Below are 18,873 nucleotides of genomic sequence, written 5' to 3' on the forward strand. Positions count from 1 at the left end.
GTATAAATAATATTAAAAATGTCTGTTTGTTTTAATGAACTTGTTTCTTTTTTGTTACTTCTCTTAGGTACAGTGGCAAGCTATATTGACAATTGCCCCTTCTTATAAGTCCGCAAGGCTTTCTGACAGTTTTTTATCTTTTTTTTTTCCTAAGTGATTTTTATTGAAAAAGTTAAAGTTCACAGGTACATGCATTGATGCGCATAGACATATTGAGGGCAGGATATGATAAATTGAGATTTGAATGCAAGATCTACAGTATCCAAAAATCAATTACAGTAAACTGTGGTTCTGTGACATGGTATGGTCATGTATCTCACTGCTTTTTAAAGCTAAACTCCACCTTTATTTTCATTAGAAATGAGTGGAATGATCAATCCCAGCCTAGATCCTGCCTCTGTACCATGTTGCACAGTTATCTGCGGATCCCGATATTCTGGGTTTAGTTGTGGCTTTGTATCATGTGACAATGTATATCCTGCTGATTGATAGACTCTGTTCCCTCCACATCCACTTCCTGCGGCAATTAGAGTCTGTAACACACCCCTCTGTAGTCTTTCTGATTCTGCAGATGTCCTTTCCCTCACAGCTTTGATACTGGGTGGGATTGAATACATCAGAATTAGCATTTAATCCCACCAAGTCGCTCCTACAGGAAGAGTCCAAACCTCCCAAGTCCCACCTCACAGATCACAGCATTATTCAAGAAGGTAACCCCTTTATACACAGCCTGTTCTGAAAGCTAGCTGTGCTTCTGCTGGGCAGGATTAAATGGATTACAATTAAAGACCAATCCTGCCTAGCTAAATATGCCAACCATTGTGAACAGGGAAAGGCCCACCCCTCAGATCTGAGCCCCCCCCCCCCTCATAATAACCTCCCATATCTTTCCTCTGTAGTTTTGCAGTAAGCCATTATTCTTTGGCATGCTGCAAGATACGAATGACACGCTTACACCTTTCACCAGCCACATGAAGGCCCAGAGACACCCACAAGTAACCCTAGGACCTACCCACATCAACTCTCACAACTGGTACAAGTGTCTCACATAGCCCACCCTGAAACTACAGAGGCTCAAAAGATAATGGGAGATGTAGTGTCAGGACTGCAAAAGGAAGGAAACAGGAAGCCGCCTCCTTTACCCGGGAAAAGCAAGCCAAAGACTTCCTGTCTGTAACAGACAGTGCTGGGAGCAGGTTGATAGAAACTTCTGTGCATCAGGTGGTGAGCCTTGGGGTCTCTCTCTCTCTCTCTCTCTCTCTCTCTCTCTCTCTGTGGGGTCCAAGCAGGTAACACTGAGGGGCGCTGTTGCGCTGGGGGATTGAAAAAAAAAAAAGTTTTTTCTTTGAAATTATTTTTTGTTTGCTGGCAAGTGTCTTGTAAATCATGGACCCTGCCACACATGTATCCCCACCTGATCCCCTTGAGGTGGCCGCAGGACCCTCCAGTACCCCACTTGTGATTGATGCATTATCAGCAGTTTTGGAGTCTTTGGTATCCTGGGTGGAGGTAGCCTGTCAGGGACAGGGGTCAAGGAAGCGACCCCCGCCTACCCCTATTTCATCTGATACTTCAGATACGGATTCTGAGCTTGTCACTGCAGCTGCAGGTCCCTCTGCTGGGGCTGCTGTCTCGGGCACGGTCTGCTCAGATAGTGAGGAGGACGTTTCTGCCTCCGCCATAGCACAAGAAGAAGCGTTAGTGAACGCACTAGTCATGTCTGTCCGGGAAACCTTAAGTCTTGAGTTTACACCGGCAGAGGTAGATGACACTGAGATTCCCTTTGGTACCAGCAAGCCTACCAAGATGGCGAAGGTTTTTCCCTTGCCCAAATGTTTTGGTAACCTAATTAAGGAGGAATGGGATCATCCTAAACGAACCCCTGCTATTTCCAAACGCATTGCTAGACGCTATCCGTTTGAGGAATCCCTCCTTAAGAAATGGACGGTACCACCAGTACTTCCTTTAGGGATCCGGTGGATCGAAAAGTGGAAGCGGAATCCCGCTCCATTTTTTTCCCTGATAGGGTCAACATTTAGGCCAGTGATTGCCATTGGTTTAGTTTCACAAACATTGACAGAATGGACCAAATTGTTACGCCGTGACATAAAGGGGAGAAGTATCCCCCCGGCAGTATCAGATTTGCTGGAGCAGATTATACAGGGGCTACAGTTCATCTGTGACGCCGCCCTGGACGCCACTCCCTTGCTAGGGCGTGCATCTGTTTCAGCAGTGGTCCTCAGACGTGTGTTGTGGTTAAAGTGCTGGTCGGCTGATCAAGGTTCCAAAAAGACTTTGGCTAATCTTCCCTTTAAGGGGGATCGCCTGTTTGGGGCCACCTTGGATGAGATTATAAAGGATCTCACTGGGGGTAAGAGCACTTTTTTACCACAGACAGCTAAAGGTAAAGGACCTCGTAACAGGCGAGGACCTTCCTTTTTCCGCTCATAAAAAGTTTGTTCGCTCCGCTGGGGCAGGCGATAAGGGGAAGTCCTCCAAAGCCCCTTCAGGGGGTTTCAGAGGGCGCTGGTCGGGTAAACAAAAGCCCGACTCAGCCAAACCTGAAGATAAGACAGCTTGAAGGTGCGTCCCCACCCATCTCTGGGGTGGGGGGACGTCTTCACCGGTTTCCGGATCCATGGCTTTCCAGAATCCCAGACAAAGGGGTTTGCGAGGTCATGCGGTCGGGATACAAAATCAAGTTTCGATCACTTCGACCGGTGCGATTCTTCCCTTCCAACATTCGACTATCCCCGGATCGCTTAAAAGCTTTGCGGGGAGCAGTAATAGACTTGATGCAACAGGGAACGTTTTCTTCACTTTTGCAAAAGATCACAAAAGGAGATTCTTTTCAGATCAAATCAGAATCCCGATTCTCTGGACAATCGGATCCGATCGAGCGGACCAGAAAGTCTCTGGTCTGGTAGCTTCGGTCTCCAATGCTCAGCCAGGGAAAGTCATTTCTTCCGACAGAATCCAGGTTACCGATAAATGTATTGGAACTGAGAGCGATCAGACTTTGTCTGATTTTCTGGACCGAGTAGCTTCAGGGCAACCCGGTTTGGATTCAGTTGGACAAGGCCACGGCCGTGGCTTATGTCAATCACCAAGGGGGCACCAAGAGTGCCCTGGCGGCCATAGAGGTGGCCAGCATTCTTCATTGGGCGGAACGGTTTGTTCCGGCTCTCCCCGCAGTATGCACTCCGGGGGTGGAAAATCGGCAGACAGATTAGGTCAGCCGTTAGATTCTGGATTTTCATCCAGAGACATTTCACCAGCGGTGCCTTCATTGGGGCACCCTGGAGGTGGATCTGTTGGCAGTTTGGCTCAACAGGAAGGCGCAGAGTTTTGTAACCCGCTCCCGAGGTCCGCGAACGAACACAGCAGACGCTACCTAGAGACTTCCTCTCAGGGAGGATCTGCGGTCTCAGGGACCGATCTTCCAGCCTGCTTTACAATCGCTGGCTTTAACGGCCTGGCTATTGATACTCAGGTGCTGAAGGACAAGGGATTGTCAACTTCAGTTATTCCTACTTTAATTAAAGCAAGGAAAGCGACTTCTAGAAAGGTCTATCATCGCACATGGAGGTCTTATATTGCGTGGTGTGAATCCTTTGGATTTCTTCCATGGGCCTATTCGGTGGCCCGAATCTTGGCTTTTCTGCAACAAGGAGTTGAGCAGAGGCTGGCCTTGAGTACTATCAAGGGTCAGGTTTCAGCGTTAGCAATCTTCTTTCAGAAACCTTTGGCTACTCATTCCTTGGTGCGGAATTTCATCCAGGGGGTGCTGCACCTGGCTCCGCCAGTGCGCGCGCCCTTACCGCCCTGGGATCTTAATTTAGTGTTGTCGGTTCTACAGAAACCTCCCTTTGAAAATATCAGGGAGATTCCCTTGCTTACTTTATCCCAGAAGGTGGCCATTACTTCTGCACGCAGGGTGTCAGAACTGGCCGCATTATCTTGTCGTTCCCCATATCTGGTGGTTCATAGGGATAAGGTGGTTCTTCGTCCGAATATATCCTTCCTTCCTAAGGTGGTTTCAGAGTTTCATCTGAATGAAGACATTGTATTTCCTTCCCTATGTCCTAAGCCCAGTCATCCTCGGGAATGTGCGTTACATTCCTTGGATGTGGTTCGGGCAATCAGGGTTTACCTGAAAACTATGGACTCGTTTCGTAAAACGGATTCACTTTTTGTGATCACGGATGGCCCCAAAAAGAGGTTGCCTGCATCTGCCGCGACTATCTCCAAATGGATCAGACAGACGGTGGTACAGGCTTATTCAGTTAAGGGTCGGAATCCTCCGTTCCCTGTTAAGGCGCACTCCACTCGGGCGCTTAGTGCTTCCTGGGCCTTCCGCCATCAGGCGTCAGTGGTCCAGGTTTGCAAGGCGGCTATCTGGTCGTCGGTTCATACCTTTACAAAATGTTATAAAGTTGATGTGATGGCATCGTCGGATGCCTCTTTTGGCCGCAAGGTTTTGCAGGGCGCAATTTGAGGAGACCGTTGGTCTACCTCGAGGGTTTTTTTTACCACAGACAGCTAATCTGTTGGATTTTCAGTTGAGTCTCATCCTTTTGTTTGATGAGCCTTTTAGACTTCTAGTTGGCACCAGTTGGGCCTTCTGGATTTAAATTTTGATTTCTGTTATCCCACCCCTCATTTGTGGCACTGCTTTGGGACGTCCCGATTTGATATTAATCAAGAGGACTGCGTCTGTCAATGAGCGACAGAGAAAAATTGATTTTTGTAAGATCTTACCGTAAAATCCTTTTCTCTTAAGCTCATTGACAGACGCAGTACCCGCCCCCCTATACTTTTGAGTTGGGTTGGGTTAAATTCTCTGACACTGCTTTGTGACATAACTAACATCCTGTAGCAGGGAGAGAGAGGATATACCCTCTGGGACTGCCCCTAAGGTGTGGCCAGAACGTTTTCCTTCTGCCTAGTGTCCTACTCCTGTAGAGGGCAGTATAACCCGATTTGATATTAATCAAGAGGACTGCGTCTGTCAATGAGCTTAAGAAAAAAGGATTTTACGGTAAGATCTTACAAAAATCCATTTATTTTTAAAAAATCCAGTGGTCACCCCAGTCTGGCCAGCAAGCGCCCGCAGACCAGAGCTCCGCGCTGGGTCGGCCACAACAGGCCCCATCCTGGACCAGGGCGGCCAGGGAGTTCAACGTTCAGGGACACATATGCTTGAGCGCAGATAGTCTGCGTCAGTGTTGCCCTGGCTGACAGCTCCTCCCCACTGGCGAGGAGGTTCTGTCTTGGGAGTGCTACTCGCATACATGCTGGACTGGTAAGTAGATTGCCCGCTCCCTCCTTCCTGCATGGTGAGTCAGGCGCAGAAAGTCCCTGGGGTGGTCGGTCCCTCAGGGGTTCACCTCCACCCTGCGACCGACCTGGGCCCCTCCTTTTGGAGGTTCAGCGCTGTGGGGTTGGTCCTGGTCTCTGCAAGTAGTGGCCACCATTATGCTACCCTTCCCAGTGATGCTGTTGGGCCCTAAGGGATTTTCTACTTGCAGACTACCTGCATCAGTGAGATGATGGCAGTGGGCCTTGGAGGGGCGTCAGCGGTCGGTGCCCCCTATGCAGGGCCTTAGTCAGCGCTTTTCTGCGTAGGGCCTTGATGGCAGACCCCTCGGGGTCATTTTTTGTGTTTTCCGCTAGCGCCCTCTTACCCTCCTGTGCCTCATCAGTTGCCAGATCCTGGATTCTGGCTCCGTCGCAGCGGACATGCCCACATCCCTGATCTGTCAGATGGTAAGGCTATTCCTTCCTCAGCTGTGGCTGCACTCAAGAGGCACTGGTTGTGCACTGATTACAATCCATGCAGGAGACTTTGCAGATGGAGGTTGTAGCTGAGGTGGCTGGTTAGGTTGCTGTTCCCCTTTTTTGACATTCACTATTTATCTCGCACGGCAACAATGTTGCCTTCTCCATCCTATTCTGATTAATATGTCTAGATTGAATGGGAGCGTCCAAAATGTTCCCTTGTGGTTCCTAAACCTCTTTCTATGAGGTACCCCTTCTAGGCCCACAAGAAGTTTTAAGTCCTCCTAGATAGGTTCCAAGCGGGCCTGGCTTGGCGAGAGCAGGATTTTTTTCTAGACCCGCAGACGAGGCATCTTCAGCCTGCAGGTGTGCCGTCACCTGTGCCTGGGTTGGGGGGACGTTTTTACTGGTTTCCTGGCCCGTGGACCTTCTTGGTGAACATCCAATGGGTCCACACAGTGCTACTGTCTGATTACAAGTCGGAGTTTTCCTTCTTGCCCTCCGAAAGAGAGGGCTAGGTTCATCCAATTCTGGAGTGCTTCTTCCTCTGGCCATGTTACAGAAATTGCAGGCTGCTATTCATTTTTTGTTGTCCGATAGACGATCATCCCTCCGGACTTGCATGCGGGATGAGGTCACTGCAGGGAGATTCTGGTTAAATGGCACGAGAATCTACAGTCTTTAGCCGATCTGATCCGGCTGAGCCGGGGAATGAGAGGGTCCCTGATCCTGGTGGTTTCTTTCTCCGGCGCCCCGCCGGGATAAATCCTTTCTCCCCTTGTGTTGGACAGTTGTCCCAAGGCTACCAGCCTGTTTGGGTGGGGAGGTGTTCTCGGCAAAGATTCTGCCCAGGGGGTCTGGACCCTGGAATGGTCCAGACTGACAATCAAAGTACTGGAACTCCGAGCGATCAGACTTAGTTTGGATCCTTGGATGGATCGTCTTCAGGGGTATCCGGTGTGATTTAAATCGGACAATGCCATGGCTGTGGCTTGTGTCGATCACCAGGGGAGCACAAGATGGGTCATGGCAGCTCTGGCGGTAGCTGGCATTCTATGGTGGGCAGAACTTTTCGTTCCAGCCCTCTCCGCCGTACACATTCAAGGGTAAGGCGGATTGCCTTTGACGTGGACAGGCGTAGGACCAGGGGGAATGGTCACTTCAGTTGTCTCTGACGGGGCACTCCGAGGTAAACCTCTTGGCCTATCAGCCCAATGGAAAGGTGTAGAGGTTGGTGGCACGGCCTCTGAATCATTGGACAGAGCAGCTCTGGGGGCTCTTGGTGCAGATTCAGTCCCACAACGACACGGCCGTGGCTTATGTGGATCACCAGGGCGGCAGGAGTGTGATGGCGGCCCTGGAGGTGTCCAACATTCTTCGGTGGGGAAAGCAGTTTGTTCCGGCCCTCTCTGCCGTGCACATGTCCAGCGTGGAAAATTGGCAGGTGGATTAGCTCAGTCGTCAGGCTTTGGACCTGGCGGAATGGTCCCTCCACCTGGACGTGTTTCATCGGATTTGTCTGCCGCGGGGCAACCCCCAGGTGGATCTGTTGGCGTCTCTGCTCAACACAAAGATGCAGAGGTTCATGGCCAGGTCGCGAGATGGCTCTGGCAGGCGCCAGAGGCTCTGCTGGCTTCATGGAGCCGGTACAATCTGATTTACACCTTTCCTCTGCTCCAGCTTCTTCTGCAACTTATATGCAGGTTCGGGGCCAAAATGATGCCGGTACTGGTATGCCGACCTGGTGCGACTGGTCGCTTGACGTCCCCTGGAGGCTTCCTCTCAGGGACGATCTGTTGTCTCAAGGGCTGATCTTCCATCCTGTTTTATGGTTGCTGACGGCCTGGCTCTTGAGAGTCAGGTGCTGAAGGACACAGAGGTTGTTTGGCTCGGTGATTCCGACCATGTTGAAGGCAAGGAAATCTACATCTCGAAAGCTTTATCAACGGGCGTAGAAGGCGTACATTTCCTGGTGTGAGGTTCGAGGAGTCCAGCCTCATTCCTTTTTGGTGGCTCAGATTTAGGCCTGCCTTCAAGGGCGTGTTGATCAGAAACTGGCTTGAGCACCATGAAAGGCCAAGTGTCTGCCTTGGCAGTCTTTTTTTTTTTTTTCAAAAGACCTTTGGCTTTCCATTCATTGGTGCGTACATACCTTCAAGGGGTTTGCCTGTACGTTCTTCTCTGCCACCGTGGGATTTGAACCTGGTTCTGTCTGTTCTTCTAAAACCTCCCTTTGAAGACATACGGGTGATCCCTTTAATTAGGCTGACGCAAAGGTGATTTTTTTTTTTTTTTTTTTTTAGTGGCTATCACCTCTGCTCGCAGGGTGCTGGAGTTGGAGGCTTTGTCTTGTCTTGTTCTCCCTATCTGGTGGTTCAATGGGATAAGGTGGTCCTGCGACCACGGCTGTCGTTCCTCCCGAAGGTTGTCTCTGATTTGCATTTGAATGAGGACATTGTGCTGCCATCCTTGTGTCACAAGCCGGCTCATCCCAGGGAATTTGCTTTGCATACTGTGGGTGTTGTTCAAGCTATTCAGGTCTATTTGGCAGCCACTGAGCCCTTTCAGAGGTCAGACTCCGCTCTTTTTGATTATGGATAGGCCGCAGAAGGGGCTTCCTCTGCTACCATTTCCAGATGGATCAGACAGAGGGTGACCCAGGCTTATTCACTTAAGGGTCGGGTTCCCCCAAGGGGGATTATGCCAGCCGAGGATGGCCAACAGGGCGTAGCCAAGCTTTTGTATTAGTTTGCCTAGTCCTACTCCTGTAGAGAGAAGCATAACCCCCATGGTGAAGAATATGGAGCTGTATCTGTCAATGAACACAGAAAAAAGGATTTTACATTGAGTACAAAAATCCTATTATTTTCTACTTTCTATTATAAAATATATCCAATAAAAAATACAATTTAGGCCAAAATATATTCTGACACGTCTTTGGTAAAAAAAAATCCCAATAAGTGTATATTAATTGGTTTGTGTGGAAGTTTTAGAGGCTACAAACTATGGTGTGTGTGTGTGTGTGCATTTTTCTTCCTCCGTACACGGCGAGTCTAGTTATTGCCAGAGAGCTCAATTTTAGTCTCATCTGACCACAGCACTTTCTCCCAATCCTTCTCAAAATCATTTAGATGTTCATTGGCAAACTTCAGATGGGCCTGTATATGTGCCTTTTTTGAGAAGGGGGACCTGGCAGTGTATTGTGGTACCAATGGTTTTTTGGTGACTGTGGGTCCCAACTGCCTTGAGATCATTCATAAGCTCCTCCCGGGTAGTTCTGGGCTGATCCCCTCACTTTTCTCATGATCATCCTTACCCCATGAGGTGAAATCTTGCATGGAGCTCCAGACCAAGGGCAATTGATGGTTAGTTTGTATTTCTTCCATTTGGGAATAATCGCTCCAACAGTTGTCTCCTTCTCACCAAGCTTCTTGCTGATGGTCTGGTAGCCCATTTCAGTCTTGTGCAGGTCTACAATCTTGTCTCTGACATCCTTTGAGAGCTCTTTGGTCTTACCAATGATGGTGAGGTTTGAATGGAAGAAAGAGACTCTGTGGACAGGTGTCTTATAAACATAACGACTTGTGGTTAGGACTGGAGTACCTTCTTAAATTGACAGGACTAATTGATGTACCACATCAGCACATACTGTAGTCACTCTGTGGGAGCCAGAATTATTGTTGGTTGGTAGGGGACCAAATACTCATTTTGCTCACTGAACTGCAACTCAGTTTATAACATTTGTTTCGTGTTTTTTCTGGATTTTTGGTTGATATTCTGTCTCTATCATTCAAAATACACTAATGATACCAATTATAGACCCGTCATTTCTTTGTAAGTGGAAAAACATACAAAATCTGCAGGGATCCAATAATTATTTCCCCCACTGTATAGTGTGACTGTAATAGGTTGTCAGGCATTCTGGCACTAACAGACACTGACCTCATTAGTGACACTAATTTAGGGATCAGTGATAATGCTGCACACTGACCTTATACTAATGACGCTGGCTGGGAAGAGGTTAAAATCTAGGGGCAATCAAAGGATAAATATATGGCTAACTATGCATAATGTGTGCTGATTTTATTCAGATCACTGTACAGAGCCCTGTGTGTTTGTAAACACAGGGTTCTGTGCTGCAATTGAACACAGCCTATCAACATGTCTCAATCATGAATCATTGGGGCCGGACATGCTGACAAAATTGCATTGTGTCCAACCACAGCACAGTCAGCAGTGGGCATGTGCACCAGCAAACCCGGAGGAGCTAGTATTACTCTATATACAGTACAGACCAAAAGTTTGGACCCACCTTCTCATTCAAAGAGTTTTCTTTATTTTCATGACTATGAAAATTGTAGATTCACACTGAAGGCATCAAAACTATGAATTAACACTTGTGGAATTATATACATAACAAAAAAGTGTGAAACAACTGAAAATATGTCATATTCTAGGTTCTTCAAAGTAGCCACATTTTGCTTTGATTACTGCTTTGCACACTCTTGGCATTCTCTTGATGAGCTTCAAGAGGTAGTCACCTGAAATGGTCTTCCAACAATCTTGAAGGAGTTCCCAGAGATGCTTAGCACTTGTTGGCCCTTTTGCCTTCACTCTGCAGTCCAGCTCACCCCAAACCATCTCTATTGGGTTCAGGTCTGGTGACTGTGGAGGCCAGGTCATCTGGCGCAGCACCCCATCACTCTCCTTCTTGGTCAAATAGCCCTTACACAGCCTGGAGGTGTGTTTGGGGTCATTGTCCTGTTGAAAAATAAATGCTGGTCCAACTAAACGCAAACTGGATGGAATAGCATGCTGCTGCAAGATGCTGTGGTAGCCATGCTGGTTCAGTATGCCTTCAATTTTGAATAAATCCCCAACAGTGTCACCAGCAAAGCACCCCCACACCATCACACCTCCTCCTCCATGCTTCACGGTGGGAACCAGGCATGTAGAGTCCATCCGTTCACCTTTTCTGCGTTGCACAAAGACACAGTGGTTGGAACCAAAGATCTCAAATTTGGACTCCTCAGACCAAAGCACAGATTTCCACTGGTCTAATGTCCATTCCTTGTGTTCTTTAGCCCAAACAAGTCTCTTCTGCAACTCGTTTTCCTGAACTTAGCTGCTTTTTTCTTGCTATAATACAAATTCTAATCAGGGCTTGATTGATTTGATTGATTGGACCCTGGGCAAAAATTTTCTTGCGCCCTCTTGAATCCCCTTTTAACTATTTGGGGGCTCAAGGGGCAGCTGCTTTGGGCCCCACAACAATGACTAGACCCGGGGCATCTGCCCCTTTTGCCCTGTGTTAAAGACAGCCCTGATTCCAGTCTATTCAGTAAGACTATCAGCTTTGTATCCACCTGACTTCTGCACAACACAACTGATGGTCCCAACCCCATTTATAAGGCATGAAATCACACTTCTTAAACCTGACAGGGTACACCTGTGAAGTGAAAACCATTTCAGGTGACTACCTCTTGAAGTGTGACTCTACAATTTTCATAGTCATGAAAATAAAGAAAACTCTATGAATGAGAAGGTGGGTCCAAACTTCTGGTCTGTACTGTATATATGTATGTATGTATGTATATATGTATGTGTGTGTGTATGTGTGTATATATATATATATATATATATATATATATATTATATTATATAAAGGCTGTAGTTCACAGGTATTTGGGAATTTATCCATGCAGACCAATTTCTTTTTTTTTTTCAAATTTGCTAGGATACCTGTTAGATTCATATCATTTAAGTCTAAGTTCAGTCAAAATGATTAGCTCATGTATGGACTTTGTTGATTACTTTCCTAGTCCACCAGACCAGAACACCCACTCTCTCTGATCTACCAAATTCTATAGAAAGAAACCTACCAGAATCCTCTTCCCTTTATCTAAAATGGGAACAGGAACTGGGTCTGCTGGCTCTATTGCCTGGGAATATCTAATGGTATCCTCAGTTTTGAATATAATACAATTTTTGGTATACTATGTCTGTCTTCTGTAAAAATATTTCTCTTTTTACAGTTTATTTCCCATTTACCCTCTCTATTTATGGCCATATCTGGATTTCCTGTCACCTTCTTAAGATGGCCCTGAGCCGACTTTCGGGTCTATCCAAAGACGGCAGACAGATGACTTCCAGTTCTCCGGCAAAATGACCGATTCGCAACTTCCGGTTGCAGCGTTTTTTTCGGAAGTGGTTGCACCTGCAAATTCGGGACACTATTTTCTTTATATTTGTCCAGATGTCAGTGCCAAATGACCCTATGACAACTTCCTTCAGGACGAAACATGTCTGGTGCTACATTTGGCAATGATGTTTTGCTGCTGTGCGATTCTGGGTTGCCAACAGCAATTTATGTGAGTTTTATGCAATTTTATATTTGGAAATGCTTTGTATTATGATTTAATAAACCTACTGCACTTATACTGGTTATACTTTTGGGATCTGGCTGAGTGGTTTTATCTCTACAGTAGTTGGAACCTGCTAAGCTGATCTTGTGAAAGATATCCACGGTTTTGATATGCAGAGTGACCCATATAAGTGCTTTTGAGGCTTTCTTGCTGCTGTAATGGCAGCCTTGACATCTGGTGAGTTTGCAATCCTTCTGTTGGTGGTGGTGATACACGATTGAATATCATTTATTTGAATATCATTTATCTTCACTTTGAAGCAGTTGCCATATCACTGATGATTGCCGTTAATGACATCAGGATGAATGGACTTTCATTTTTTCACTATTGAATTTATACATTCTACATATGTTTAATTATATCAAGTGCGCTACACTTCCTTTTTCATATCAAATCTAAGTTGGGTATACAGCTTATATGTTAGCTGCCTTTTTCTTTCTTAACATACAGCTCAATTCTCTTTACATATTTTTATCTGGCTCTAGTGCCTGTTTATCAAGTCTTTTTACTATGCATATGTTTGCTATGGTAACCACCAAGTCTTTGACAATGCATTCATCTCTCTTCTATTATGTATGATTTATTAGTGAGTATGTGAATATGTATTGCTTTTTCTGTTAAAAACTTGAAGGGTATGAACAAAGACAGATCTCTAAGCTATCCTTGTATGACTTGAATGCTGTCTCTTTATTAGTTTTGTATTATTATTATTATACAGGATTTATCGTATATAGCGCCAACAGTTTGCGTAGCGCTTTACAATGTGAGGGAAGACAATACAGTTACAATACAATTCAATACAGGAGGAATTAGAGGAATCTTTTGTATTCCTTGGAAAGAAAAAAAACTAATAAATAGATTAAACATAATGTCTATTGAAGCTGTAGTACTGCTTCTATGAATGGAGGAGCTGGTCGGAAAGGGTGGGCATAGTCGTGCACTATTGATGAGCGGCTTTCACCGCTCCCTCAATACTATTACCCAGCTGATATTGGGAAGGGAGGAGATCTATGGAAAAGCATTTCAGCTAACTGAGGAGAAAGCAGCATAATGGATACAGTACTTTCTAGAGACTAGAATTAATGTGCCTTGTGCTATTTTTTTTCAACTAAATGTAAACTTTACTATATAAAACGAAAAGATGTGCTGGCAAATTTGAAAAGCAAAAATGGATTTTTGTAAAATCTTACCGTAAAATCCTTTTCTCTTAGCTCATTGACAGACGTAGTCCTCGGTGATACACCACCTTCGGGTTATGTTGCCTCCACAGGAGCAGGACTAGACAGGAAATTAAAAAGCTCTGGCCACACCCTAGGGGCAGTCCCAGAGGGTATATCCTCTCTCTCTCTGCCTCAGCAAATCAGTTATGTGAAAAAGCAGTCTTTAGAGATTTTAACCCAACCCAACTCAAAAACAGAGGGGCGGGGACTACGTCTGTCAATGAGCTAAGAGAAAAGGATTTTACGGTAAGATTTTACAAAAATCCATTTTTCTCTAGCGCTCATTGACAGACGTAGTCCTCGGTGATACACCACCTTCGGGACGTCCCAGAGCAGTATCACAAATGAGGGGTGGGAAAATGGAAATCAAATCCCAATCTAGAAGGCCCAACCGGTGCCAACTAGAAGTTTATAATGCTCATCCTTAATGATGAGACTCAACAAAAAAGAGAAAATTTTTTTTTTTTTTTTTTTCAAACAGAAAAAAACCCTCGAGGTAGACCACCGGTCTCCTCAAATTGCGGCCTGCAAAACCTTGCGGCCAAATGAGGCATCCGCCGATGCCGTCACATCAATTTTATAGAATTTTGTAAAGGTATGTACCGACGACCAGGTGGCCGCCTTACATACCTGGACCACTGACGCCTGATGGCGAAAGGCCCAGGAAGTACTGAGCGCTCGAGTGGAGTGCGCCCTAACAGGGAACGGAGGACTCTGACCCTTAATAGAATAAGCCTGTACCACCGTTTGTCTAATCCATTTGGCAATGGTCGCGGCAGATGCAGGCAAACCCTTTCTGGGGCCATCCGTGATCACAAAAAGTGAATCCGTCTTACGGAATGATTCCGTAGCTTTCAGGTATACCCTGATTGCCCGAACCACATCTAAGGAATGCAACGCATGTTCCCGATGATGCTTGGGCTGAGGACACAAGGAAGGTAGTACAATATCTTCATTCAGATGAAAATCTGAAACCACCTTAGGAAGAAAAGATGGCTTAGGATGAAGTACTACCTTATCCCTATGAATCACTAGGTATGGTATGATAATGCAGCCAGTTCTGACACCCTGCGAGCAGAAGTAATAGCCACCAAGAAGGCCACCTTCTGGGATAAAGTAAGCAAGGGAATCTCCCTGATGTTTTCAAAGGGAGGTTTCTGTAGAACCGACAAAACCAAATTAAGATCCCAGGGCGGTAAGGGCGCGCGGACTGGAGGAGCCAGGTGCCGCACCCCCTGGATGAAATTCCGCACCAAGGACTTGGTAGCTAAAAGTTTCTGAAAGAAGATTGCTAATGCTGAAACTTGACCCTTGATGGTGCTCAAGGCTAGCTTCTGCTCAACCCCTTGTTGCAAAAAGGCCAATATTCGAGTCACCGAATAGGTACGTGGAGGAAATCCTAAAGATTCGCACCACGCAATATAAGTCTTCCATGTGTGATAATAGACCTTGCTGGAAGTCGCTTTCCTTGCTTTAATAAGGGTAGGAATGACTGAAGTAGACAAACCTCTGTCCTTCAGTACTTGGGTCTCAATGGCCAGGCCATTAAACCCAGCGACTGTAAAGCATGATGGTAAATTGGTCCTTGAGACCACAGACACTCCCTGAGACGAAGTTCCCACGGAACGTCTGCGACTAGCATGTCCAAGTCGGCCAGGCCGGCTTGAGGAGGCCAGCCTAGAATTTCTAGGACCACTGGCGCTGATAGAATCTGAACCAGGCGTCCCTAGAGGTATCTGGCCCCGACCATCCGAGAAAGTCTGGTCGTTTTCTGTTCCCACACATTTATCAGATACCTGATTGTTATCAGGAAGGGTGATCTTTTCTGGTTGAACCTCAGGGACCGAAGTCACCCGACTAGAGGCTACTTGGCCTATCTGGTCAACCAGATCCGATTCCTGTGAGGTATAGGGACTAATCTTAGGAAAAGGTAAAGGAAAAGATCTATTCAGGGAACGGTAACTACCGCTTCCTGTAGTACTTAAATGTTGGAAGGGAAGAATCGCACCGGTAGTAGTGGTTGAAGCTCGATCTAATGTCCTGAATACCGGTGAAAACGTCCCCCCACCCTGAAACTGGGTGGGGGCGCACCTTCAGGCTGTGTACTCCTTTACTTCGGGTTTGGCTGGGTTGGTCCTCTGCTTGTCCGACCAGCCCTTCTTGAACCCTCCTGGAGGAGTCTTGCCTTTCCCGCTAGTACCAGCCGGGCGCCCTTTATGGGCGGTAAAGAAAGGTCCTCGCTTGTTGCGAGGTCCCTTAGCTTTAGCAGCCTGTGGCAAAAAAGTGCTCTTGCCCCCAGTGGCATCCTTGATGATTTCATCTAGGTTGGCCCCAAATAGACGATTCCCCTGAAAGGGGAGATTCGTCAAGGTCTTTTTGGAACCTAGGTCAGCTGACCAGCATTTTAACCACAGCACACGTCTGAGGATTACCGCTGACATAGATGCATGCCCTAATAGGGGAGTAGTGTCCAAGGCTGCGTCACAGATAAACTGTAGCCCTTGTATAATCTGTTCCATCAAATCAGATGTTTCCTGGGGAATATCTTTTCCCCTAAGGTCTTGGCGTACCAATCTCGCCCATTCCGTAAGTGTCTGGGAAACTAGACCAATAACAATTACTGGTCTAAATGCTGACCCTATCAGAGAGAAGATGGTGCGGGACTCTGCTTCCATCTTTCGATCCACCGGATCCTTAAAGGACGAAGTGTCCTCCACTGGGATAACCGTGGCTTTATTCAGCCTGGAAATAGGTGGATCCACCACTGGTGGTACCGTCCATTTCTTAATGATGGATTCCTCAAACGGATAGCGTCTAGCAATACGCTTGGAAATAGTAAAGGTACGTTTAGAATGCTCCCATTCTCCTTTAATCTGATTACCGAAACATTTGGGTACAGGAAAAACCTTCACCGTTTTGATGGGCTTATTAGTACCAAAAGGAATCTCTATTTCAGTTGCCTCTGCCGGTAAAGCCTCAAGTTTTAAGGTTTCCTGCACTGCCACAACTAGTGCGTCCACCAATGCTTCTTCCTGAATTATAGCAGGAGAAGAAGCGTCCTCCTCACTGTCTGAGGGGGCTTTACCTGGGATAACAGCCTTTGCAGAGGAACCTGCAACTGCAGTGACCATCTCTGAATCAGAGTCAGAGGTGTCAGATAGTATAGGGGTAGGCGGGGGTCGCTTCCTTGACCCCCGTCCCTGACAGGCCGCCTCCACCCGAGCCACCATAGACTCCAAAATTGCTGTAAATGACTCTACACTCTGTGCACCGGCGGGTCCCGTGGCCCCCTCGAGGGAAACAGGTGGGGGAATATGTGTGGCAGGGTCCATGATAATTCCAGTCACTTCCTGGATAATATAATTCAAAAATAAAAAAACTTTTTTTTTTTTTTTTTCAGACCCCCAGCGCCATAAAAAGTCCCTTAGTGTTACCTGCTAGGGATCCCTATCGATCGAGAGAGAGAGAGAGAGATAGACCCCCAGGCTCACCACTTGATGCTCAGAGTTTAACTGCAACAGGTTACAGCGCTGTCTTGACAAACAGGAAGTCTTTTGGCTGGCTGCCCAGGAAGAAAGGAGGCGGCTCCGCTCCTCTGCACGCCTTCCGGCGCCTCCCCTAGCTCCACGAGGTGTTTGGATCACCTCAAACATGGCCGCCCCCATGCTGGAGACACGAGGCTACGCCAAAATGGCGGCTCGTGCGATCCAGCAAAAAAAATGGCGGCGGCCTGTACTGAATAGCGGTGTGCTGCAGGGCACACAACGCTCTCTCTGCATGGGGATTTGGCGTGGTTGGCGGTACCGGCCCTGGCGGACCGCATGGCCATTCGGGAGGCCTGCTAATAGCTGGAGATCTGATTAGGAAGGCAGTCTACATGTCCGTGGCTTCTGACTGGTAGGTAGCTTATTCTTATCACCGTAAGATTCCCAGAATGCCACAGATTATAATCTTTTTAACATGTATACAATTAGATTGTTAGCTCCCAAACCAAGCCTCCTGGCTTTTTGCACATAAAATCACACTCAAAGTAGGGGGATCTGTGTCATTTATAGGATAGAGAGGGACTCTATCTTACCATACAGAGAGGGGCCCGCGTTCACCACAAGACCCGTCAGGGGAAAAGGGGGAACATACTACTCACCATACCGGAACCAGGCGGGCACCAACTCCTGACAGTACCCCTCTCCACCGGGGCGGGAGGGCTGTCGACCGATATGGACGCCGTGACTCATGGTCTTTGGCGTTTCAGCGAGACGTTTAACTCGCGGGGTCAGTCCTTTAATGGGACTTTGTCGCGGCCGACCCAGCGCGGAGCTATGGCCTGCACGCGCTCGTAGGCTGAACTGGGGTGACCACCGGATCTCAACATCCAGCCCGTCGCCCAGTTCAGCTTTCTTGCTTGAAGATCTCACAGGAACACTGGAGAAAAAAAGCTGTCTAAAAAATCCTTTAAGAAAAAAATCTTGCCAGGACCTAAGATCCCAGCAAGGTATCTAGGTCCTTACTCCTAACTAGACAGAAAATAACTGATTTGCTGAGGCAGAGAGAGAGAGGATATACCCTCTGGGACTGCCCCTAGGGTGTGGCCAGAGCTTTTTAATTTCCTGTCTAGTCCTGCTCCTGTGGAGGCAACATAACCCGAAGGTGGTGTATCACCGAGGACTACGTCTGTCAATGAGCGCTAGAGAAACATGGATTTACATGAATGCCTCTGAACTATAGCCTCTTATATTATGTACTAGCTTATATTTAGCCTCGGTTCACACTAGGGCGACCTGTGAGGCGACCTGGTCGCCTCACAGGTCGCCGCAGGTCGCCTCCCATAGGGAAGCTGCGGACCCGTTCTAATAGGAGCGACACAAGTCGCTCCGACCTAGAAAAAGGGTCCGGAGCTTCTTTGGGGCGACCAGGAGGCGACCGCCATAGACTTCAATGTTATGAAGTCCGCGGCGGCCGCTCCGAGGTCGCGGCTCGCACCGCGACCTCGGAGGTCGCCACCCGAAGTAGCGTCGCGGTAGTGTGAACCGGCGCTTATATCATTATTTATTTGTTCTCCATGTGCTTTATTTAGAAGTTACAAATATGAAAAAAGCAACTTTGTTGGATGACTGAAATGTCTTTATTAATGACCAGTCCACACATTATTTAAAACATCAGTAAGGTGTCCAATAGGGTACTATGGGTTTTTTTTATCATTTAAAAAAAAAAATGTTTGCATTATTTATTTCTTTATCTCCTAATGTTCTTAGAAAATATCTTGCGGGGGTTACATTCTAAGAGGTGTTAAAGGCTGTGTGCGCTTTTTGTAAACAAAAAAAAATAATAATTGCATATCTTTTTGCAGGTAAAAAAAAAGTACCCGCAATCAGAAGTTTGCGGGTGCAATGCCAGGTTCCTGAAGACTCTCAGCACACTGTCTTCCCATACCTCTGGGGGCAGAAGGC

At 47.0% G+C, this 18,873-nt stretch overlaps 1 protein-coding gene across 1 annotated transcript in view; it reads left to right on the plus strand.

The window, feature by feature from the left end:
- The window catches only part of EIF2AK1 (eukaryotic translation initiation factor 2 alpha kinase 1), a 112,550-nt gene that overhangs the window by 63,303 nt on the left and 30,374 nt on the right, over window positions 1–18,873 (plus strand). The window lies entirely within an intron of this gene.

This window comes from Pelophylax lessonae (assembly GCF_965119305.1).
Source record: "Pelophylax lessonae genome assembly, chromosome: 6".
Classification (NCBI taxonomy): domain Eukaryota; kingdom Metazoa; phylum Chordata; class Amphibia; order Anura; family Ranidae; genus Pelophylax; species Pelophylax lessonae.